We start from the raw sequence: 24,713 nt of genomic DNA, 5'->3' as shown, positions 1-24,713 counted from the left end.
TTTACATATATAGAAATTTTATGCTAATAGGGAGATTTGAAGGAGAAATTTCTGCCTAAATAATCAAAGATCATAGAAAAATTTCCAAATTTATGAATCTTTTAGTATAAATAATGTTCATCTTAGTTTGATGTCTCAAACACTGTTCTACAAGTTTAAAATACCATGTGATGCAAATTACTCATACTCACATTTTTAAAGTGACAGTTGAAGTTAAGATGGTTGTTTGACCTGATTTACAAAAGAGATCTAGGACCTGAAGATTTTTTTCCATAAAGCAGTTCTTTTTACACAGAAACAGCATGTAGAAATGGGTGGGGCTCAAAAATGCCTTGACATTTATTGCACAGCCCTTAAGAATCCTCTATGATCTAAGAATTCATGCCACACTGTTAACCAAGATCCCAGCAAATGCATCAAACCACTAACTACTCAATGTTTCCTGGTAGCTTTCATTCCCCAAAATATTCTTTCTCATTTTAGAGAATATTCTTTCTTAACTAAAAGATTCCTGCCCAATAATATGATGAGGGTCAGTGGAATTGCTGAAAAGAGGCCAGTAAAAGTGCATAGTAGAAGAATGTCTTATAAGTGAATGGCCACCCTTGTAGAAGTGAATACAGTACTTTATAAAAAGAGCTCTGTAGAAGTCAATGGTGAAATCACTGAATAGGGAGGTATCAAGCTTGTGCCTTCATGACATTGTCCCTTCTGTCTTGCTCTTTATACAGCAAAGGGGATAGATGTTCTGTTCTCATGTTTTCTCCATAGTACATTAGTAAGAACTGTGGTATTGATTACCTCACTACTTGATCCACATTGAATTTGACCTGTGAGAAAGAATATCATACATGTGTTTTCTGGAGGAAAGGCTCTTGGCTTCACCTGTATCCAGGGGGAGCTCAAAATCTTGTTGTTCTCTTGTAATTTTTCCATCAAGTCAAGAAAATCCTGGCCTTTATAATCAAAACGAATCTGGAAAATAATTGAGCTGATCACATTGCAGGGAGCACAGGCCAAGATGAAGGTGGGATCACAGGGTAAGTCTGGAGAGTTGGAAACAATTGTAAAATGCCATTGAGGCATACCAAGAAGACACTTTGTTCCATTAATAGACAAATTACTTTATATGTTTTAAGAATTTATTAGGCATGAACATTCTTAACAGGCAATATTCACCTGGTGAAGGATCAGCAATCACCTTGAACTTAATTCCAACTTGGCTTTCATTCTCACTGGTTAAGTAATGGCACATCACATCTATTTTATTGAATTGTATGCATTAACCTCAGTTGCATGTTATTTTCATGGAAAGACTTGTATATACCTAACATTCTAGTTGTCAGCGCTGAATCACTTTTGTCTGCCAAGTCTATAGACCATATCGAACTGAAAAGAAAATAGAAGAGTTGAAACTTGGAATTTGGGTCAGGAATGAATGTTGTAAACATTATGTATTGTACCAGTAAAGTGTAAATAAAGGGCAATATTTTATTAGGTTCAATAATAATAATGAACAAATTTTAATCACAGAATAAATCAGTCTTATATGGGAAGAAAAACTATATCAACAACTGTAACTGTGACAAGATCTGCAGACATAACTAAATAATATGAGAGCCTTTATTTATTTTTTTATTGTCAATCCAAGGTGAGGCAAACAGCATGAGGAAACAAATGGAGACTTTTTCCCATGTCCATATTTAAAACAATGGATTTTGCTCCTTAAGAAATAAATTTTTCCTGCTGATCATAGTGCTGCACAACTTTAACCCCAGGACTCCAGAGACAGTTGCTGAGTCTGATGTCAACTTGGTCTACAGAGTGAGCTCCAGAAAAGACAGAGCTACGTAGTAGAAAGACCCTGTGACAAAACCAAAACTTTTTTGAAAATTAAAAAAAAATATTTCCTGTGAAAATATAAATGCATTTCTGGTTAGTAATTTTGGAACACTGGGTGGTAATGGGCAAGAAAGAACATGACGGTGAGCACTACAAAAAACATAACAAACTGTTACCAAATTGTCTTTATGAACTCATGGAAGAATCCAATGATTATATAACAATGACAATTACTTTAAAATAAATTAATATTCATTGTGGCTAATTTTACATTAAATATATTTGAATAAAACTGACATTTGTGGATATTTTAATATAGACATTTTTAAGACTTTTTTTTATAATTTAATTTAATTTTACATATCAGCCACGGATTCCCCTGTCCTCCCTCCTCTCGCCCCCTCTCCCCCAGCCTGCCCCTTATTCCCATATCCTCCAGGGCAAGGACTCCCCTGAGGATTCAGCTCAGCCTGGTAGACTCAGTAGAGGCAGGTCCAGTCCCCTCCTCCCAGGCTGAGCAAAGTGTCCCTGCATAGGCCCTAGGCTCCAAACAGTCAGCTCATGCACTAAGGACAGGTCCCAGTCCCACTGCCTGGGTGCCTCCCAAACAGTTCAAGCTAATGAACTGTCTCATTTATCCAGAAAGCCTGATCCAGTTGGGGGCTCCTCAGCTATTGGTTCATAGTTCATGTGTTTCATATTGCAAACTCTTTAAATATTTTATAAAATGTTGATCATGTGATTGATTTCACAAGTAAGGAAAATGAGTAATCAGCTTCTGTGCTGGTTATTTGTGGTCAAGTTGATATAACCTAGAGTTTGTTCAAGAGAGAGACATACAGGAGAGTAATTTCTTACTTCAAAACAATCTCTGGCACGTCTCTATCTCTACATGCTTTCTTCATTATCTATCATGTATGAGGGCTCAACCCACTGTGAGCAATGATGCCTCTGGCCTAGTGGTCCTGCACTTTAGAGGTGCACTAAAGAAGCTAAGAAAAGCAGGTGGAGCAGTCACTGAGCAGCACTCCTTCATGGTTTCTGCTTCATTTCCTGCCTTCAAGTTCCTGCCTTGAGTTGCTGCCCTGGCTTTTCTCAGTAATGAGGTGAACCCTGCCCCTGTTCCATGATGCATGCTTGTGGACATGCACACATGAGCATGCACGCGTGCGCGCGCGCGCGCGCACACACACACACACACACAATTGTGGTGGTAATCTAATTGTACTGAAATGTGATTTTGATTGTATGTTAATAAATAAAGTTGCCCGGGGGTCAGAGCTATTAGAGCCATAGACAGAGTGTGGCAGTGGTGGCACATGCCTTTAATCCCATAGATCTCTATGTGTTCAGGGATACAGCCAGCATTGGAGACATATGCCTTTAAGACCTAGGGGGCTGTACATTCAGACAGTGACGAGGCAGTCACGTGTTTGGGTTTACAACCAATGAGAAGGCAGAATGACTGGAAAATCGACTTACAGACAGGAAGTAGCTCTCTTTCGGGAAGCTAGGACACCGCAGGCAGAAGGGTGAGATTTTAGCTCTGAGCTCTGACCTCTCGGCTTTCTCTTTTACATTGTTTCTGTGTTTCTTATTTAATAAGACGGTTGGTTATATCAACATCTGGCGCCCAATGTGACAAGAATCCATTAAAAACCGCTTGGCTTGGTGGCAGTTTCGCTTTCCCGCAAGGGCGGCAGACCGGGCGGCCGGCGTCCTAGTCTGAGCGCCGGCTTCCTAGTTCGAGCGGCGGCCCCCTAGTCCTTGGCCTCAGGCCGGACTAACTGAGCTGCTTGCTTAAAGCCTGCTAGCTTAAAGCCGGTGCTACAAACAACTTAGACCTGCCCTGCCAAATAGGGCCCTGCCTGTAAATCAACGCACGTGGTCGGAGCTTAAGGAAGCCAGACCCAAGCCTTGACTCGGCACAAGAGGGAACACGTGGCTGGATTTAAGCTTTAGCCGGCTACGCTTTCTTGTGCTTTCTCTCTTTCCTCTCTCTCTCTCTCTCTATCTCTCTCTCTCTCTGGATTTACACCTAGGACACTAGGTGGCTGCTTTGAAAATACCCTCGGATTTCTACTGTTCTACGCAGATTTGGTAAGTCATAACATATCAGATATTTTAAAGGAAACTATCTAAAAGAGAATTTTTTCCACATTAAAAAACAAATGGGTTTTATGTGTACATTGGAAGAAAATTGGTTTTTGTTCGAAATTTTAGGCAGTCTGACAATGGAACAACTATATAATATTAGTATTGGTGGAATTATGCACCTTATCACTATGCTAATCCACATTTTAATATTTAAAAAGATAGTCAATTTAAGTGCCAGGATAACAGCTTTAGAAGAACTTGTTAAACCTGTAAAAATTCAGACAGAAGAAATTAACAGTGAAGTTGTTTCAAGTCGGGATCATGAGGTTGCAGAAAGAAAGCCTGTTTTCACACAGTCACCCTTAATTTATCCTGTAACCGTACAGCAGATGCCTGATCAAATGGCTACACAAAATATTTGGGCTCCAATTGAAATGTTGGATTTAAAAAGGTTTAAGGAGGCAATAGTATCTTATGGCATGCATTCCCCATATGTAAAGCAAATGTTAAACTCTTGGTCAACATATAATAGGATAGTACCACAGGACTGGCGGGACCTTGCACAAGGTGTTCTGGAACCCAGCCAGAGACTTCAATTTCTGACTTGGTTTAAGGAGGAGGCTAAAAACATAGAAAAACAATGGAGGGATAAAGGAATACAAGTTTGCCAGGATCAGCTTATTGGAGAAGGCCAATATGCTTCAGTACAAACACAATGTTTATATGATGTCCAAACCCTAATTTTATGTCGAACGGCAGCCTTGAATGCATGGGACAGAGTTGAGGAACCAGGAAAAAATCTGAGTCATTTACAAAGGTGATGCAAGGCCTAAAAAGAGTCTTTTATAGATTTTTTACAAAGACTGGCTTCAGCAGTAAAGAGAATGGTCTCGGATTCAGAAGCTGGTAAGGCAATAATTGAATCTTTGGCCTTTGAGAATGCGAATGCAGCATGCAAAAGAATAATCAGGCCATTAAGGGCAAGATCTGCACCTATGGAAGATTGGATTAGAGAAACAATTAATGTTGAAGCTGATGAGCATGATGATACATGGGTAGGAGAAGTAATTTCAAAAGGTTTGAGGAGTGTTAGATGTTTTGGTTGTGGAAAGCAAGGACATTTGAAAAGGGACTGTAGACAGGTCATTCCCAGAAACAATGTTTCTTCAAGGAACAATGGCAACAGAATGCCCCTTCCTTCTGGAGTATGCAGAAGGTGTGGTAAGGGAAAACACTGGACTAACGAATGTAGATCAACAAAGGACAGACAGGGTAATCCTTTGCCTCAGTCTTCAGGAAACTCCCAGAGGGGCCTCGCGCAGGCCCCCAGTGCAAATCCAGTTCAAACCTTTCCTGCAGCCATAGAGGAAATGCCTGATCTGGAGAGCGATTAAATAACCAAATGCCTATTGGAATAAATCATGCTGGTCAGGTTGATGAAACAAAGAGAATAGAAAATTCAGGAGAAAACATAAAGAAAATTTTTTGGCAAACTTCTATTAATGAACAAAGACCAAAATTAACGATAAAAATAAATGGTGTTTTGTTGTCTGGTCTGGTAGACACAGGTGCGGACGTTACCATAATTGCACCAGAATTTTGGCATCCAACTTGGCCTCTTCAGGAGGTAAACGTTCAACTGTTAGGAATTGGGACATTATCTCAGGTGAAACAGAGTGCAAGATGGCTGGAATGTATAGGTCCAGAAGGACAGAGAGGAAAATTAAAACCATATGTGGCTAACATAACTATGAACCTGTGGGGTCGAGACTTGTTGCAACAATGGAATACTCAGATTAACATCCCTCCAATCTCAGAAACAAATCATAAACTAGCACATGTTACTGAGAGAAATATTAGAAGATATTGTTCTAATGAGTGGTCACCAGCCATCCATATTATACAAGAACAGGGCACAATAACTGATGATCTTCCAAAGACACCAACAGCTCTACCTTTAAAATGGTTAACAGACAAGCCTGTATGGGTCCAACAATGGCCTTTAACAACAGAGAAACTCCAGGCTTTAGAAGAGCTGGTAGAAGAACAGTTAAATGCTCAGCATATTGAAGAATCAACCAGCCCTTGGAATTCTCCTGTATTTGTTATTAAAAAGAAATCTGGTAAATGGAGAATGGTAACAGACCTTAGAGCAATTAACAAAGTAATTCAGTCAATGGGCTCTCTACAATCTGGGATGCCTTTGCCTACTCTATTACCCAAAGGATGGCCTCTCATAGTTATTGATTTAAAAGACTGTTTCTTTTCAATACCCTTACAAGAAAAAGACAGAGAAAGATTTGCTTTTACAGTGCCTACTTATAATAATTCTCAACCGGTAAAAAGATTTCAATGGAGGGTCCTCCCTCAGGGAATGTTGAATAGCCCAACTCTGTGCCAATATTTTGTACAACAGCCATTGGAAGTGATACGTAAAAAATTTCCTAAATCTATAATTTATCATTATATGGATGATATTTTACTAGCTGACTCAAATGCAGATACTTTAGAAAGAATGTTTGAAGAAGTAAAGAAAATTTTGCCTTGCTGGGGATTACAAATTGCTCCTGAAAAAATACAAAGAGGAGATTCTATTAATTATTTAGGATATAAAATAGAGCTACAAAAAATTAGACCCCAAAAGGTGCAAATTCGGAGAGATAGACTACAGACTCTTAATGACTTTCAAAGATTATTTGGAGATATTTCTCATCTACGAACTATTGTTGGGGTAAAAAATGATGAACTGACTAATTTGTTCAAAACCTTAGAAGGTGACAAGGACTTAAATAGTCCAAGAGAATTATCACCTGAAGCTGAGAAAGAACTGGCCTTGGTAGAAAAGAAAGTGCATGAAGGACACGTGGATCGTATTGATCCAAAGCTGGATTGCATTTTGGTTATTTTCCTTCTAGGCGTTCTCCTACTGGAATATTAATGCAGAGGGAAGATATTATATTGGAATGGATATTTTTACCAAATAAACCAAATAAAAAATTAAAAACTTATGTGGAAAAAATCTCTGACTTGATTTGCAAAGGAAAATTGAGACTTCGTCAATTAGCAGGCATAGACCCAGGAGAAATTGTCATACCATTAACTAAGGAGGACATTGAAAAATTATGCACAGAAAGTGAACCTTGGCAAAAAGCTTGCAGTAATTTTTTGGGAGAAATTAACAGCAAATATCCCAAAAGCAACAGAATTGATTTTATAAAGAGAGCTGATTGGATCTTGCCTCGAATTGTACGGCAAAAACCCATATCTGGAGTTCGTACATTTTATACAGATGCCAACAAACAAGGAAAGGCAGGTTACAAATCAGAAAATTTAAGTAAAGTGGTACAAAGTCCTTATAATTCAGTGCAAAAATCAGAATTGTATGCTATTCTGTTGGTATTAATGGATTTTTCAGAACCTCTCAACATAGTAACTGACTCTCAGTATGCTGAAAGAGTGGTGTTACATATTGAGACTGCAGAATTTATCCCTGATGCTTCAGAATTAACTTCACTATTTATTCAATTACAAGATACAATCAGGAAAAGGAGTCATCCTTTATATATAACTCACATCCGATCTCATACTGGTCTGCCAGGCCCTCTAGCACAAGGCAATGATGAGATTGATAAATTATTGATAGGAAATGTGCTGGAGGCCTCAGAATTTCATAAAAAACATCACGTCAATAGTAAAGGTTTAAAAAAGGATTTTTCCATAACCTGGCAACAAGCCAAAGAAATAGTAAAGAAATGTCCTACTTGTTCTTTCTATAATCAAACGCCATTACCAGCAGGATGTAACCCAAAGGGTACTCAGAGGAATGAAATTTGGCAGATGGATGTGTTTCACTTTGCAGAATTTGGAAAATTGAAATATGTACACCACACTATCGATACTTATTCAGGATTTCAATGGGCAACTGCTTTGAGTTCTGAAAAAGCTGATTCTGTAATCACTCATTTGCTAGAAGTTATGGCCATCATGGGTATACCTGCACAAATTAAAACTGACAATGCTCCATCATATGTCTCTGTTAAAATGAAACAGTTTTTTGCTTATTACAATATAAAGCATATTACAGGTATACCACATAATCCTACAGGTCAAGCAGTTATAGAAAGATCAAACAGAACTCTAAAGGATATGCTAAATAAACAGAAAGGAGTAACAAAAACCCCCAGAAATAGACTGCATAATGCTCTATTAACTTTGAATTTTCTGAATGCCAATGAGAAAGGAACAACAGCTGCAGAGAGACATTGGATAATAGAAAAAACTACAGAATTAAATCAGCCTATATACTTTAAGGATGTGCTGACCTCAGAATGGAAGCCAGGGTATGTATTACGTTGGGGACGAGGTTTTGCTTTTGTTTCTACAGGAGAAGATAAGCTGTGGATACCATCAAAATTGATAAAGGTTCGATTTGAACAAGAAGAACCTCTTAATTAGAGGAGGTGATAGTTCATCAACCAGCATGAACATCCAATTTAAACTAACTTGTACCTATAACACATGTCTTTTCATTTAATCAGATAATAACTTGCCAAAAAGGAACATCCCCAAAATTAGTCTTGGGGGGAGGTTTTTGTTTTTGTCTTTTAGGAGAATGAAGGTTAAGGAATCTGAAGGACACAAGACAAATGAGACAACTGAAGAAAAGGGACAAATCATCTATCCCAGGAAACAGAGTATATGGGAGTATATGGCATATGGGTATATATTATCTAAAAAATTTTATGTCTTCTTAAATGTTTGTTTCTGCTTTTCTCTAAAGATTTAACACTATTGGTTTTCTAATAGTCCCAGTTCAATTAAAATTTAAAGCTGACTTTGGAGTTGGAGAATGGCTCTCTCCTTCTTCAAACTCAAGCATGTTGTTAAAAGGAAAATGCAAACTCCCTGTATCATGCCAGAAAGAGCCATTTTCTGCTATGGGACAGGACAAAAGCCAAATTAATTAAGGGACTATTCTATTACTAATCTCAACTCTTTGATTCTATTCTGATTCTTTAAACTTTTCTTAAAGTATAAATTTTATATCAAAATTTACAAGATTAATATATATACATTTTAAACTTTGTTAAGATATGAATGGTCATATAGAGTACTATCTAATTCTAGAAAAAAGGCTTCAATTAGCTGCATATATATGTCTTTGTGTTCGAGTCTCTTATCAGTTTTCTGCAGGAAATCACGGCCAGGCCTAACATCAACTGAAGTCTCCGGAAAGAAGATGGGGCCCCACAACCACAACAACAACAACAATTCCACGTGGACAATAATAATATCACTGAACTGACAAACATCATCTACAGATCAGCTTTGAACTACAAGGTGCTCAGAGCAATTTTGAGATGACTAGCTGAGATGATCCAGTCTCAAAGACTACTTGAATAAGGACTTGAGATAAACCCTGAACTTTGGCTTTATACACAGACTGGATAATAATGAAGGATATAGTTACCTTTCCTAGAATTTGACAATTAACCTAAACTTTTCTTTCAGGATAAAGATAACTTCGCCCATACCCAGCAGGAAGCAATTTTAAGAATATGACACCCACATTGCCAAAGAAGTGGTGTGGGGTGGGTGGTTTTTTGGTTCTTTTAATGGGTTTTGGGTCTGGGATAATTTTCATTGTTTAGGGGGGTTGGTTACAAGTTGTCAAGGGTTAGGAAAAAGGCTAAGCAAAGGAGATTAGATTTAAGGTTCTTGTTTTTTTAAAAAAAAAAGAAAAAGAAAAAAAGAAAGAAAGAAAAGAAAAGAAAAAGACAATTACTAGTTTTAAATACTTTACATTATTACCAACTATTAGGATATAAAGAAATGAAAGTTAGTAATTAGACATTACAATAGAAATTGTAGTCATATTAGATATGTTTTAAAAATTGAGCAGATATATTTTAGACAGGTCATCTTCAAACCCTTCAGAAATCTACCGAATATGGCATTTAAAATGCTTTAATAACTTAGAAATTTTTCTTTTTTGAGACATGTCGGCTCCTGGCAGTACCAATCTACTTCAGAGAAAATATGGGCATTGAAGAAACTGCATATGGAGTTAATTTTCATTGTGGCAAAAGTTAGCCACTGGACAACAAAGTATCCTCAAATCAACAGGACAAAATGGACAGACAGAACATGAAACAAAGGACTACCGATTCCTGCCAAAATAAGTGTGGTTATGGCTTTATCAGCAGGCATCTTCTGAGGCCAGGACAATATGGCACCATCCCTGAAGTGGCCTTCACAATCTGGAAAAGGTACAGTGCCCTTTTCTTTGAAGGCAGCTGAACAGGCAGTGGGCCGATGGCTTCTGTTGTGCAATGGAACAGCAACTGAAAGCTCACGCCTCTCAATAGTAGACTGGCATTTAATAGAGGGATGTGGAGAAGGGCATGCTTAGATGAAGCCATATATACACAGCCAAGAAGAATGGACAGCTGAATTCAAAAACCATCAACAATTTCCAGAATTTAAAATCCTGAATCATGACATGACACTAGTGGAATTCAGGTGTTTCTGGTATATAGACTGCTCTCACCCAAATGGAGGTTGAACTGTTGACCTTGTGTACAACCTACTTCACAAATGAGTCTGTCAGATACCATAAGCCTATAGGCTGAAGATGATGCCCCAACACTGTGGAGAAACCTCAGGTGACTGTCCAGGCAGCTGGCTGTTTCTGTCAACTCACAAAATTTTTGGAAGTTGCTTTTGTGCACTTACTGTTTTTATTTTTGTTAGCTAATATTATTTCCTTCTTGGGTCTCTGAGGGAGTTGAAGATTAGTTAGTTATAGTTGAAGATTAATTAGGATAGAAAGTGAATTAGATACATTTTGGACTTACTAAAATAGGATAGATAAGGGAATTATTTTCTCTGATTTGTCAAATACAAATGGACTAGACATCGTTTAGGTATTTGTTACTTGTATATATTGTATATAGTTATTGTACTTTTGTATATAGTTTTTCTTTTGTTAGTTATAACCTTTTGCCTTTTTTCTTTTTATTAAAATAGAAAAGGGGAAAAGTGGTAATATTTTATTTGTACTGAAATGTTATTTTAATTTTATGTTAATAAATAAAGTTGCCCTGGGGTCAGAGCTATTAGAGCCATAGTAAGAGCGTGGTGGTTAGAAGAGCTAGGTAGATTTCTGTGTGTTCAGGGATACAGCCAGCATTGGAGACATACGCCTTTAAGACCTGGAGGGCGGTACTTACAGGCAGTGATGAGGCAGTCATGTGGTTGGGTTTACAACCAATGAGAAGGCAGAACAGAAAGATTATTTAAACAGGGACACAGGAAGTACCTCCCTCTCTCGGGGAAGCTAGGAGCACTGCAGGAGGTAAGATTTTATCTCTGAGCTCTGACCTCTCGGCTTTCTCTTTTACCTTGGCTCTGTGTTTCTTATTTTAATAAGACGATTGGTTACATCTACAACTTTCTATCCTAATTAATGTTCAACTATAATTAACTAATCTTCAACCATAACTAACTAATCTTCAACTATAACTAACTAATCTTCAACTCCCTCAGAGACCCAAGAAGGGAATAATATTAGCTAACAAAAATAAAAACAGGAAGTGCATGCAAGCAACTTCCAAAAAAATTGTGAGTTGACAGAAACAGCCCGCTGCCTGGACAGTCACCTGAGGTTTCTCCACAGTGTTGGGGCATCATCTTCAGCCTATAGGCTTAGTGTATCTGACAGACTCATTTGTGAAGTAGGATGTACACAAGGTCAACAGTTCAACCTCACATTGGGTGAGAGCAGTCCATGTACCAGAAACACCTGAATTCCACTAGTGTCCTGTATTGATTCAGGATTTTAAATTCTGGAAATTGTTGACAGTTTTTAAATTCAGCTGTTCATTCTTCTTGGCTGTGTATATACGGCTTCATCTCAGCATCCCCTTCTTCTCCACATCCCTCTATTAAATGCCAGTCTACTTTTGAGAGGCATGAGCTTTCAGCTGCTGTTCCATTGCACAACAGAAGCCATTGGCCCTCTGCCTGTTAAGCTGCCTTCAAAGAAAAGGGCACTGTACCTTTTCCGGATTGTGAAGGCCACTTCAGGGATGGGGCCATATTGTCCTGGCCTCAGAAGATGCCTTTTGATAAAGCCATAGCCACACTTGTTTTGGCAAGAATCAGTAGTCCTTTGTTTCATGTTCTGTCTGTCCATTTTGTCCTGTTGATACGAGGATACTTTGTTGTCCAGTGGTTAACTTTTGCCACAATGAAAGTTGATTCCATATGCAGTTTCTTCAATGCCCATATTTTCTCTGAAGTAGATTGGTACTGCCAGGAGCCGACATGTCTCTAAAAAGAAAAATTTTCTAAGTTATTAAAACATTTTAAATGCCATATTCTGTAGATCTCTGAAGGGTTTGACGATGACCTGTCTAAAACATCTCTGCTCAATTTTTAAAACATATCTAATATGACTACAAGTTCTATTGTAATGTCTAACTACTAACTTTCATTTCTTTATATCCTAGTAGTTGGTAATAATAACATTCAAGGATCAGAAATATGCATTACATTGTTAAATGAATGGTATGAATACAATTAGAAATATACATATAGCATTTTCTAACAATATCAATTTCAAATTTGTATACAATATAAAACAATCCAATCCAATGTAAAGTATTTAAAACTAGTAATTGTCTTTTTCATTTCTTTCTTTTTCTTTTCTTTTCTTTTTTAAACAAGAACCTTAAATCTCATCTCCTTTGCTTAGCCTTTTCCCTAACCCCTGACAATAACTTGTAACCAATCCCCCTAAACACTGAAAATTATCCCAGACCCAAAACCCATTAAAAAGACCAAAAAACCACCCGCCCCACACCACCTCTTTGGGAATGTGGGTGTCGTATTCTTAAAATTGCTTCCTGCTGGGCATGGCGAAGTTTTCTTTATCCTGAAAGAAAAACTTTAGGTTAATTGTCAAATTCTAGGAAAGGTAGCTATATCCTTCATTATCCAGCCTGTGTATAATGCCAAAGTTCAGGGTTTATCTCAAGTCCTTATTCAAGTAGCCTTTGAGACTGGATCATCTCAGCTAGTCATCTCAAAATTGCTCTGAGCACCTTGTAGTTCAAAGCTGATCTGTGGATGATGTTTGTCAGCTTAATGATATTATTATTGTCCACGTGGAATTGTTGTTGTTGTGGGGCCCCATCTTCTTTCTGGAGACTTCAGTTGATGTTAGGCCTGGCCGTGATTTCCTGCAGAAAACTGATAAGAGACTCGAACACAAAAGCATATATATGCAGCTAGCCTTTTTTCTAGAATTAGTTAGTACTCTATGTGACCATTCATGTCTTAACAAAGTTTAAAATGTATAAATATCTATATACATATATTAATCTTGTAAATTTTGATATAAAATTCATACTTGAAGAAGAGTTTAAAGAATCAGAATAGAATCAAAGAGTTGAGATTAGTAATAAAATGGTCCCTTATTAATTTTGCTTTTGTCCTGTACCATAGCAGAAGATGGCTCTTTTATTCTGGCATGATACAGGGAGTTTGCATTTTCCTTTTAACAACATGCTTGAGTTTAAAGAAGGAGAGAGCCATTCTCCAACTCCAAAGTCAGCTTTAAATTTTAATTGAACTGGGACTATTAGAAAACCAATAGTGTTAAATCTTTAGAGAAAAGCAGAAACAAACATTTAGGAAGACATAAAATTTTTTAGATAATATATACCCATACATCGTTTCATTCTGTTTCTTGGGATAGATGATTTGTCCCTTTTCTTCAGTTGTCTCATTTGTCCAGTGTTCTTCAAATTCCTTAACCTTCATTCTCCTAAAAGACAAAAACAAAAACCTTTCCCCAAGACTAATTTTGGGGATGTTTCCTTTTGGCAAGTTATTATCTGATTAAATGAAAAGGCATGTGTTATTGATACAAGTTAGTTTAAATTGGATGTTCATGCTGGTTGATGAACTATCACCTCCTCTAATTAAGAGGTCTCTCTTGTTCAAATCGAACCTTTATCAATTTTGATGGTACCCACAACTTATCTTCTCCTGTAGAAACAAAAGCAAAACCTTGTCCCCAATGTAATACATACCCTGGTTTCCATTCTGAGGTCAGCACATCCTTAAAGTATATAGGCTGATTTAATTCTGTAGTTTTTTCTATTATCCAATGTCTCTCTGCAGCTGTTGTTCCTTTCTCGTTGGCATTCAGAAAATTCAAAGTTAGAAGAGCATTATGCAGTCTATTTCTGGGAGTTTTTTTTACCCATTTCTGTTTATTTAGCATATCCTTTAGAGTTGTTTGATCTCTCTATAACTGCTTGACCTGCAGGATTATGTGGTATGCCTGTAATATGCTTTATATTGTAATAAGCAAAAAACTGTTTCATTTTAACAGAGACGTATGATGGAGCATTGTCAGTTTTGATTTGTGCAGGTATACCCATGATGGCCATAACTTCTAGCAAATGAGTGATTATAGAATCAGCTTTTTCAGAACTCAAAGCAGTTGCCCATTGAAATCCTGAATAAGTATCGATAGTGTGGTGTACATATTTCAATTTTCCAAATTATTCAAAGTGAAACACGTTCATCTGCCAGATTTCATTTCTCTGAGTACCCTTTGGGTTACATCCTGCTGGTAATGGCGTCTGATTGTAGAAGGAACAAGTAGGACATTTCTTTACTATTTCTTTGGCTTGTTGCCAGGTTATGGAAAAATCCTTTTTTAAACCTTTACTATTGACGTGATGTTTTTTATGAAATTCTGAGGCCTCCAGCACATTTCCTATCAATAATTTATCAATCTCATCATTGCCTTGTGCTAGAGGGCCTGGCAGACCAGTATGGGATCGAATGTGAGTTATATATAAAGGATGATTCCTTTTCCTGATTGTATCTTGTAATTGAATAAATAGTGAAGTTAATTCTGAAGCATCAGGGATAAATTATGCAGTCTCAATATGTAACACCACTCTTTCAGCATACTGAGAGTCAGTTACTATGTTGAGAGGTTCTGAAAAATTCATTAATACCAACAGAATAGCATACAATTCTGATTTTTGAACTGAATTATACGGACTTTGAACCACTTTACATAAGTTTTCTGATTTGTAACCTGCCTTTCCTTCTTTGTTGGCATCTGTATAAAATGTACAAACTCCAGATATGGGTTTTTGCCGTACAATTCGAGGCAAGATCCAATCAGCTCTCTTTATAAAATCAATTCTGTTGCTTTTGGGATATTTGCTGTTAATTTCTCCCAAAAAATTACTGCAAGCTCTTTGCCAAGGTTCACTTTCTGTCCATAATTTTTCAATGTCCTCCTTAGTTAAAGGTACGACAATTTCTGCTGGGTCTATTCCTGCTAATTGACGAAGTCTCAATTTTCCTTTCCAAATCAAGTCAGAGATTTTTTCCACATAAGTTTTTAATTTTTTATTTGGTTTATTTGGTAAAAATATCCATTCCAATATAATATCTTCCCTCTGCATTAATATTCCAGTAGGGGAATGCCTAGAAGGTAAAATAACCAAAATGCAATCCAGCTTTGGATCAATACGATCCACGTGTCCTTCATGCACTTTCTTTTCTACCAAGGCCAGTTCTTTCTCAGCTTCAGGTGATAATTCTCTTGGACTATTTAAGTCCTTGTCACCTTCTAAGGTTTTGAACAAATTAGTCAGTTCATCATTTTTTACCCCAACAATAGTTCGTAGATGAGAAATAACTCCAAATAATCTTTGAAAGTCATTAAGAGTCTGTAGTCTATCTCTCCTAATTTGCACCTTTTGGGGTCTAATTTTTTGTAGCTCTATTTTATATCCTAAATAATTAATAGAATCTCCTCTTTGTATTTTTTCAGGAGCAATTTGTAATCCCCAGCAAGGCAAAATTTTCTTTACTTCTTCAAACATTCTTTCTAAAGTATCTGCATTTGAGTCAGCTAGTAAAATATCATCCATATAATGATAAATTATAGATTTAGGAAATTTTTTACGTATCACTTCTAATGGCTGTTGTACAAAATATTGGCACAGAGTTGGGCTATTTAACATTCCCTGTGGGAGGACCCTCCATTGAAATCTTTTAACCGGTTGAGAATTATTATAAGTAGGCACTGTGAAAGCAAATCTTTCTCTGTCTTTTTCTTGTAAGGGTATTGAAAAGAAACAGTCTTTTAAATCAATAACTATGAGAGGCCATCCTTTTGGTAACAGAGTAGGCAAAGGAATTCCAGATTGTAGAGAGCCCATCGGCTGAATTACTTTGTTAATTGCTCTAAGGTCTGTTACCATTCTCCATTTACCAGATTTCTTTTTAATAACAAATACAGGAGAATTCCAAGGGCTGGTTGACTGTTCAATATGCTGAGCATTTAACTGTTCTTCTACCAGCTCTTCTAAAGCCTGGAGTTTCTCTGTTGTTAAAGGCCATTGTTGGACCCATACAGGCTTGTCTGTTAACCATTTTAAAGGTAGAGCTGTTGGTGTCTTTGGAAGATCATCAGTTATTGTGCCCTGTTCTTGTATAATATGGATGGCTGGTGACCACTCAAAATAATGCCTTCTAATATTTCTCTCAGAAACATGTGCTAGTTTATGATTTGTTTCTGAGATTGGAGGGATTTTAATCTGAGTATTCCATTGTTGCAACAAGTCTCGACCCCACAGGTTCATAGCTATGTTAGCGACATATGGTTTTAATTTTCCTCTCTGTCCTTCTGGACCTATACATTCCAGCCATCTTGCACTCTGTTTCACTCCAGATAATGTCCCAATTCCTAACAGTTGAACGTTTACCTCCTGAAGAGGCCAAGCTGGATGCCAAAATTCTGGTGCAATTATGGTAATGTCCGCACCTGTGTCTACCAGACCAGACAACAAAACACCATTTATTTTTATCGTTAATTTTGGTCTCTGTTCATTAATAGAAGTTTGCCAAAAAATTTTCTTTATGTTTTCTCCTGAATTTTCTATTCTCTCTTTTTCATCATCCTGACCAGCATGATTTATTCCAATAGTCATTTGGTTATTTAATCGCTCAGAGCAGGGATTTCCTCTACAGCTGCAGGAAAGGTTTGAACTGGTTTTGCTATGGGGGCCTGCATGAGGCCCCTCCGGGAGTTTCCCGAAAACTGAGGCAAAGGATTACCCTGTCTGTCCTTTGTTGATCTACATTCATTGGTCCAGTGTTTTCCCTTACCACACCTTCTGCATACTCCAGAAGGAAGGGGCCTTCTGTTGCCATTGTTCCTTGAAGAAACATTGCTTCTAGGAATGACCTGTTTACAGTCCCTTTTAAAATGTCCTTGCTGTCCACACCCAAAACATCTAACACTCCTCAAACCTTTTGAAATTACTTCTCCTACCCACGTATCATGCTCATCAACCTCAACATTAATTGTTTCTCTAATCCAATCTTCCAAAGGTGCAGATCTTGCCCTTAACGGCCTGATCATTCTTTTGCATGCTGCATTCGCATTCTCAAATGCCAAAGCTTCAATTATTGCCTTACTAGCTTCTGATCCTGAGACCATTCTGTTTACTGCTGAAGCCAGTCTTTCTAAAAAATCTGTGAAAGATTCTTTTGGGCCTTGCATAACCTTTGTGAATGACTCCGGTTTTTTTCCTGGTTCATCAACTCTGTCCCATGCATTCAAGGCTGCCATTCGACATAAAATTAGGGTTTGAACATCATATAAACATTGTGTTTGTATTGAAGCATATTGGCCTTCTCCAATAAGCTGATCCTGACAAACTTGTATTCCTTTATCCCTCCATTGTGTTTCTACGTTTCTAGCTTCCTCCTTAAACCACGTTAGAAATTGAATTCTCTGGCTGGGTTCCAGAACAGCTTGTGCAAGGTCCCGCCAGTCCTGTGGTATAATCCTATTATATGTTGACCAAGAGTTTAACATTTGCTTTACATATGGGGAATGCATGCCATAAGATACTATTGCCTCCTTAAACCTTTTAAAATCCATCAGTTCAATTGGAGCCCAGATATTTTGTGTAGCCATTTGATCAGGCATCTGCTGTACGGTTACAGGATAAATTAAGGATGACTGTGTGAAAACAGGCTTTCTTTCTGTAACCTTATGATCCAAACTTGAACCAACTTCACTGTTAAAATTAACAGGTTTTTCTAAAGCTGTTATCCTGGCACTTAAATCGACTATCTTTTTAAATAGTAAAATGAGAATAAGCATGGTGATTAACTGCATAATTCCCATAATACTAATCTTTTCATATAGTTGTTCCATTGTCAGACTGCCTAAAATTTCAAAAACCCAATTTTTTTCCAATGTACACAGAAAACCCATTTTTTCCTTTATGACTTACCAAATCTGCGTAGAACAGTAGAAATCCGAGTGAATTTCAAAAAAGCCACCTAGTGTCCTAGGTGTGAATCCAGAGAGAGAGAGAGAGAGAGAGAGAGAGAGAGAGACAGACAGACAGACAGACAGACAGACAGACAGAAACAGAGAGACAGAGAGAAAGCAAGAGAGAAAGCGAAAGCGAAAGCGAAAGTGAAAGTGAAAGTGAAAGCGAAGGGGTAGCCGGCTAAAGCTTAAAGCCAGCCACTTGTTCCCTCTTGAGCCGAGTCAAGGCTTGGCTTTACAGGCAGGGGCCCTGTTTAGCAGGGCAGGCCTGAGCTGTTTGTAGCACTGGCTTTAAGCAAGCAGCTCACAGTCCGGCCTGAGGCCAAGCAGACCTTGGGCAGGGGCTAGGGAGCTGGCTGCTCCGGCTAGGGAGCCAGTTGCTCGGGCTAGGGAGCCGGCCCCAAGCAGTTTTTAATGGATTCTTGTCACGTTGGGCGCCAGATGTAGATGTAACCAATCGTCTTATTAAAATAAGAAACACAGAGCCAAGGTAAAAGAGAAAGCCGAGAGGTCAGAGCTCAGAGATAAAATCTTACCTCCTGCAGTGCTCCTAGCTTCCCCGAGAGAGGGAGGTACTTCCTGTGTCCCTGTTTAAATAATCTTTCTGTTCTGCCTTCTCATTGGTTGTAAACCCAACCACATGACTGCCTCATCACTGCCTGTAAGTACCGCCCTCCAGGTCTTAAAGGCGTATGTCTCCAATACTGGCTGTATCCCTGAACACACAGAAATCTACCTAGCTCTTCTAACCACCACGCTCTTACTATGGCTCTAATAGCTCTGACCCCAGGGCAACTTTATTTATTAACATAAAATTAAAATAACATTTCAGTACAAATAAAATATCACCAGAAAGTACATTAGATACATCTTGGAATTACCAAAATAGGATAGATAATGGAATTATTTTCTCTGATTTGTCAAATACCTGTTTAGGTATTTATTACTTGTATGTATTGTGTATAGTTATTGTACTTTTGTATATAGTTTTTCTTTTGTTAGTTATAACCTTTTTCTTTTTTTCTTTTTATTAAAATAGAAAAGGGGAAATGTGGTGGTAATCTAATTGTACTGAAATGTGATTTTGATTGTATGTTAATAAATAAAGTCGTCCAGGGGTCAGAGCTATTAGAGCCATAGACAGAGTGTGGCAGTGGTGGCCCACACCTTTAATCCCATAGATCTCTGTGTGTTCAGGGATACAGCCAGCATTGGAGACATATGCCTTTAAGACCTAGGGGGCTGTACATTCAGACAGTGACGAGGCATTCACGTGTTTGGGTTTACAACCAATGAGAAGGCAGAATGACTGGAAAATTGACTTACAGACAGGAAGTAGCTCTCTTTCGGGAAGCTGGGACACCGCAGGCGAAAGGGTGAGATTTTAGCTCTGAGCTCTGACCTCTCAGCTTTCTCTTTTACTTTGTTTCTGTGTTTCTTATTTAATAAGATGGTTGGTTACATCAACACACAATCTAGGATAAAATACTTCTTTCTTTTCATTCCTGTAGTAAAATTGCTGCGATGAGGAAATCAATAATCTTTATGCACAAGGTGATACCAAATTTATGACTTTAGATTAAAATAAATGCCCCATTAATTAACAATGTTGGGCATGTGAACAAAACATAATTTAATAAAAAATATGAATCAGAACACTAAGTGATGTGTAAAAAGAAATAACGATAAAATTGTGAAATCTTATTATATACAGAGATTCAATAATTGATGAAAATTTTATTATACTCAGGTAAAAAATGAAATCCATACCCCAAATCACTGTTATGAAGGAATTTGAACATGATCCTTGAAGGCCCCTTGGACACATGAGTGAAGCAATGGAGAGCAATGACACTGAATAAAATGAACATCAATATTATACAATTTAGGCTCTTTAGGAATACACAATGACATTGCCACCATTATCAGTGACAATTATTGTTGGATTAGATTATATGCAATAGAGAAACTATACTTGTGCTGAGGGAAATGCATGATACCATAATGCAATGTAAAGTTAACGTGAGACACATGTTCCTGACTTCTGTTGTAAATAAAGCTTTGAATATAATAGGAACCATGTGACTTACTCAGTCATACTCTACCAAAATGTAAAAGCCAGATTATAAACCTGCACTTACCATTGGTTTTCCTAAGTTCCCCAAAAGGTACTGTGCTTCCTCTTGAACATGGCCCTCCATGCTCTTTTTCCCATGCCCAAATTCTGCAGGGTCATGAGGGAAAAACGTCTTATGTCTTTCCATATATTCCCATTGCTAAAAGTGATTCCTGAACAAATGGGAAAAGAAACTAGAGAGTAGTTCCCAGAGACAGAAGAGGAAGTTGAATGGCATGTAGTTGAAGTTTTTCTGTGTCCACCTGGCTCCTGTGTCCTTACATTTCTGCAGCCACTCAGACCCAAATAAACACACACAGGCTAATATTATTTAAAACTGCTTGGCCATTAGCTCTGGCCTACCACTAACCAGCTCTTACACTTAAACTCAGCCCATTTCTGTTAATCTAGATGTTGCCATGCATTCCGTGGCTTTACCTGTGTGGCAGTATCATGCTGCTCCCTGGATGGTGGGTTGATGTCTCTTGACTCAGCCTTCCTCTTCCCACAATTCTCTTCTCTGTTTGTCCTGCCTATACTTCCTGCCTGACTACTGGCCAATCAGCATTTTATTTATACAGAGCAATATCCACAGCAGTGGCAGCCATAGTCCCACCCTGTGCCTGAGGAACAAGCTTGTCCTTTGCTTTCCATTCTCTGGCTCACCATGGATACTGCCCAGAATGCACATAAGCACATGCACACTTACCTAGGCCATTAACAATTTTATCCACAGCTGGGACCCTTCCTCTTCCAGAAAACTCCTCCCCATCATCAATTAGTGCTTCTTTCACTGTCTCATAGCCATGCAATGCCACAGTGGGCTGTGTGCCAAAATCAGAGTAAAGACAGGGCCGTAGGCTTTTGAGAACTGGAAACAGGAAAAAAAATGTAAATGCTAATAAAAAATGTTGCCTCATTCTCCATATAATCAATCTCATTGAGGCTGATTTATTACTGTATTTTAACATTTTTATTCAGGCAAACTCAGGTTCAAATGGTTCTAATATATAGCATGGTGGTGATTATTGCTTATGAATGTTCAACAATGTCCCAGGCAAATACCCAGACAGTTGACCCATAGAGGACAACGAATCATCATATCAAGATATTTGCCAGGTCTCTTGTCCTTATTTCATAAAGAAACTAAAATTAAAGAATTTCAAATTCCTTTTTTGGACCCTATTGTATTGTGGCTGTAGACCAGCCTTTAGCCACTCGGGAATTGAGGGGGACCCATGGAGTTTGAACTAAATACTCAACTGACTTATTTATCTGAAGGAGTAAAACTTAATTCTATGGGTTCAATGAAGAGGGCAAAACTTAATTCTATGGAGCAGGTGAAAAGGGGAAAATATGCACATGCTCTTACACACATGCACACACACACACACACACACACACACACACACACACACACACACACACATTTCCAACATGTCAGGATATCATCTAGGGTACTGAAGAATGCCCAGCCTTCAGCAGGTCAGAGAAACTGAAAAGGAGATGCAGAGTAGGCAAACTACTGGACAGACAAATGACACACAAGGACTTTTATGAGGGCCAAAGCTTAGTTCTTCATTTTATTATTCTTTCTATTGCTTGTTCTATTCTATTCTTTTCCTGTTCTGTTCTTCTACCCTGTTGTTTCCCTTCTGCATCTCTTTATTTTTTTTCCCTTACAGCTTACATCCCAACTCCTAAAACTTTCCACGAGTATAAAATTTACAATGTGGTTACATTCCATTTTTCGATGAATAATTACAATGAATACAGGTGGAAAATGGCATGTTTTCCATATCCCTTACATGATTAAACATTTTATGTATTACAGGTATTCAAGTTGTTCCATAAACCCACATAAATTCATACCCAAGCAACTTGTTATATATAAACACAGTGTAAGCAGCCAAGTTATTTTTCTCAGCCAGTTCTTTTGCTGGCAGACTTCATTTTGCCGTCACAAAGAAAGGATCAATCACTTTATTCTTTATCTCAAAAGGTAATCTAATAAGAAATCTTAAAGAATCACAAGTCTAAACTTTTATATATGGAAAACAGTTAGCTCTACTTTAAATCTTCAGGGTGCATATGCACTCATTCAGTTTTTTATAATGCAAAGCTGAGGACAGAAATGGGTACAAGAAATTAATTATCATCCTTGATCACCAACCTATCCCATCAAGAAATGTATCTCAGCCAGCAATAGCCAGGCTGCCATTTTCCCTGTTCCCTGACCTCAACAAATCCCTTGTTCAACTGTTAAAAATGTGTCTTTATGAACTTTAAATTGTCCCCCCAATTTTTCTACCTGAAAGCCATCGACAAAAACATTTTAAACTAACCTTAAGTCATTTTTGAAACTTTGTTTTAGTTGTGATGCACACTAAAACCCATAAAAATATCTCCCAACATTAAGATTAAAAGAACTTGAGCTAGCTTAGCTTCTTGGATTCAATTGTTTTTTTTTTTTTTTTTTTTTTTTTTTTTTTTTTTTTTTGGTTTTTCGAGACAGGGTTTCTCTGCGTAGCTTTGCGCCTTTCCTGGAGCTCACTTGGTAGCCCAGGCTGGCCTCGAACTCACAGAGATCCGCCTGGCTCTGCCTCCCGAGTGCTGGGATTAAAGGCGTGCGCCACCACCGCCCGGCTAATTGTTTTTCTTAATCATTAATCTAAACCACAATCTATACAGCTCCTCAAGAGAAAAACATTAAATCCTATCTGTGTGACACTCTCTTGGTCCTATTTCCTATCCTCTGAAGCCCCTACTTTATTAGGGATGGTGGCAACACCATATTTAGCCTTTATCTAAACTATTTTTTCCACTAAACTAACCTCTATCATAATTCCTTATTATATGTGTAAAAACCCTTAATTATAAAAATTCTATTTAAACTAACACTACTATTGTATAAAATCATTGCTTCGATTAAACAGTATAGCATAAGAGGAAATCATCTTCATAATAATCCACAGGTAAAAATATCCACTAAAATGGGATTTTTCCATGAGATAATTTTACTACATTAAAGGCAGTGGGGATTGACCACACACACCCATTAACACCATGCCAGATACCAGAAAAAATGACAGCATTAAACATATAAAGATATAGGAGCAGCAGGAAGCATTCTGGAGCCTAAGCCCTTGGGGCCTTGCCTATTCAAGATTCACCCATCAGTGCCTTGGGTTCTGGTGGGCCAATTTCCTGAAGTCATCTGCCACCTGCTGCTCTTCTAACATGCCACTGGCACTATTGCCAATGAAAAAGACTCAATGTAGCAGCAATCTTAGAAGGTCTTATTAATAAAATCAAACCTGAGGCCAGTTATTGGAGTGAACACTGGAAGATCAGAGAGACAGAACAAGCCACAGCTAACCTCACCTGGCCAACTTCTAGGCTGATCTTGTTTGCTCAGACTGGAAGCCTCTGTGTCCTCATATCTGAATGTCTCTCAGCTGAACTGTCTGCTCAAAACCTAAAAGCTTAACCAGCCAAATGCTTCTAGTTTCTGGTCCTCCTGCCTTATATATCTTTCCTTTCTACCATCACTCCCTAGGATTAAAGGCTTGGTTTTATTTTTATTTATTTATTTTTCTGGGATTAAAGGCGTGAGGCACCATACTTGACTGTATCCTTGAACAGATGGATTTCTGCCTCTGGAATGCTAGGATTAAAGGTGTGTGCTACCACTGCCTATCCTAAGTATCTAGTGGCTTTTCTGTTCTCTGACCCTAGATAAGATTATTAGGGTACACAACATTTTGGGGAACACAATACCACCACAACTCAACATCAGCAGTCTGCATATTCGTCGTTGGATTCTTGAGCAGTTTACCACCACTCTCACGCTCCCTCCACTATAAAAGAGACATCCATAGTCAGACGACTGCGACAGGAGGCCTGGTTCTCTCCCCCCTCCCCCATAAAGCTCTGATACTGGGCTTTGTTGTGGCTCATGTCTCATGACCTTTCTGAATGGTAACCAATGCCACTTATCATTTTTAAAACAACACTGGTGCTATGACGAGACAGGCTCTCCCAGGGCTCTGCATCCAGGGCTCTGCATCTGGGACCCTGTTACTGAGGTTTATTGGACCTACAACTGCCTGCTCTACTTTTCTTGTCTGCCCGGCTGCCAGACCACTCTGCACACTGGCAAACGAGATTGATGAGTTTCCCCTTTCCGATCCCTCGCCATTTTCCTTGAATGTGGCCTGAGATATATTCCTCGTGCAGGACGCCTGGGGCATCCTTGGGCTGCAT

General features: G+C 38.1%; 1 pseudogene across 1 annotated transcript; it reads right to left on the bottom strand.

Annotated features, from left to right (window-relative positions):
- On the bottom strand, positions 1–24,713 carry LOC102916011 (cytochrome P450 2C39-like; annotated as a pseudogene). Its single transcript, XR_013048450.1, has 4 exons — positions 24,612–24,713; positions 21,157–21,318; positions 20,463–20,620; positions 1–1,046 (listed from the first exon to the last, which is right to left on the bottom strand). The product of XR_013048450.1 is annotated as a cytochrome P450 2C39-like (transcript).

Source organism: Peromyscus maniculatus, chromosome 1, assembly GCF_049852395.1.
Source record: "Peromyscus maniculatus bairdii isolate BWxNUB_F1_BW_parent chromosome 1, HU_Pman_BW_mat_3.1, whole genome shotgun sequence".
Classification (NCBI taxonomy): Eukaryota; Metazoa; Chordata; class Mammalia; order Rodentia; family Cricetidae; genus Peromyscus; species Peromyscus maniculatus.
Note: the sequence above shows the minus strand (reverse complement) of the source record. Positions and strands in the feature narration are given on the sequence as shown.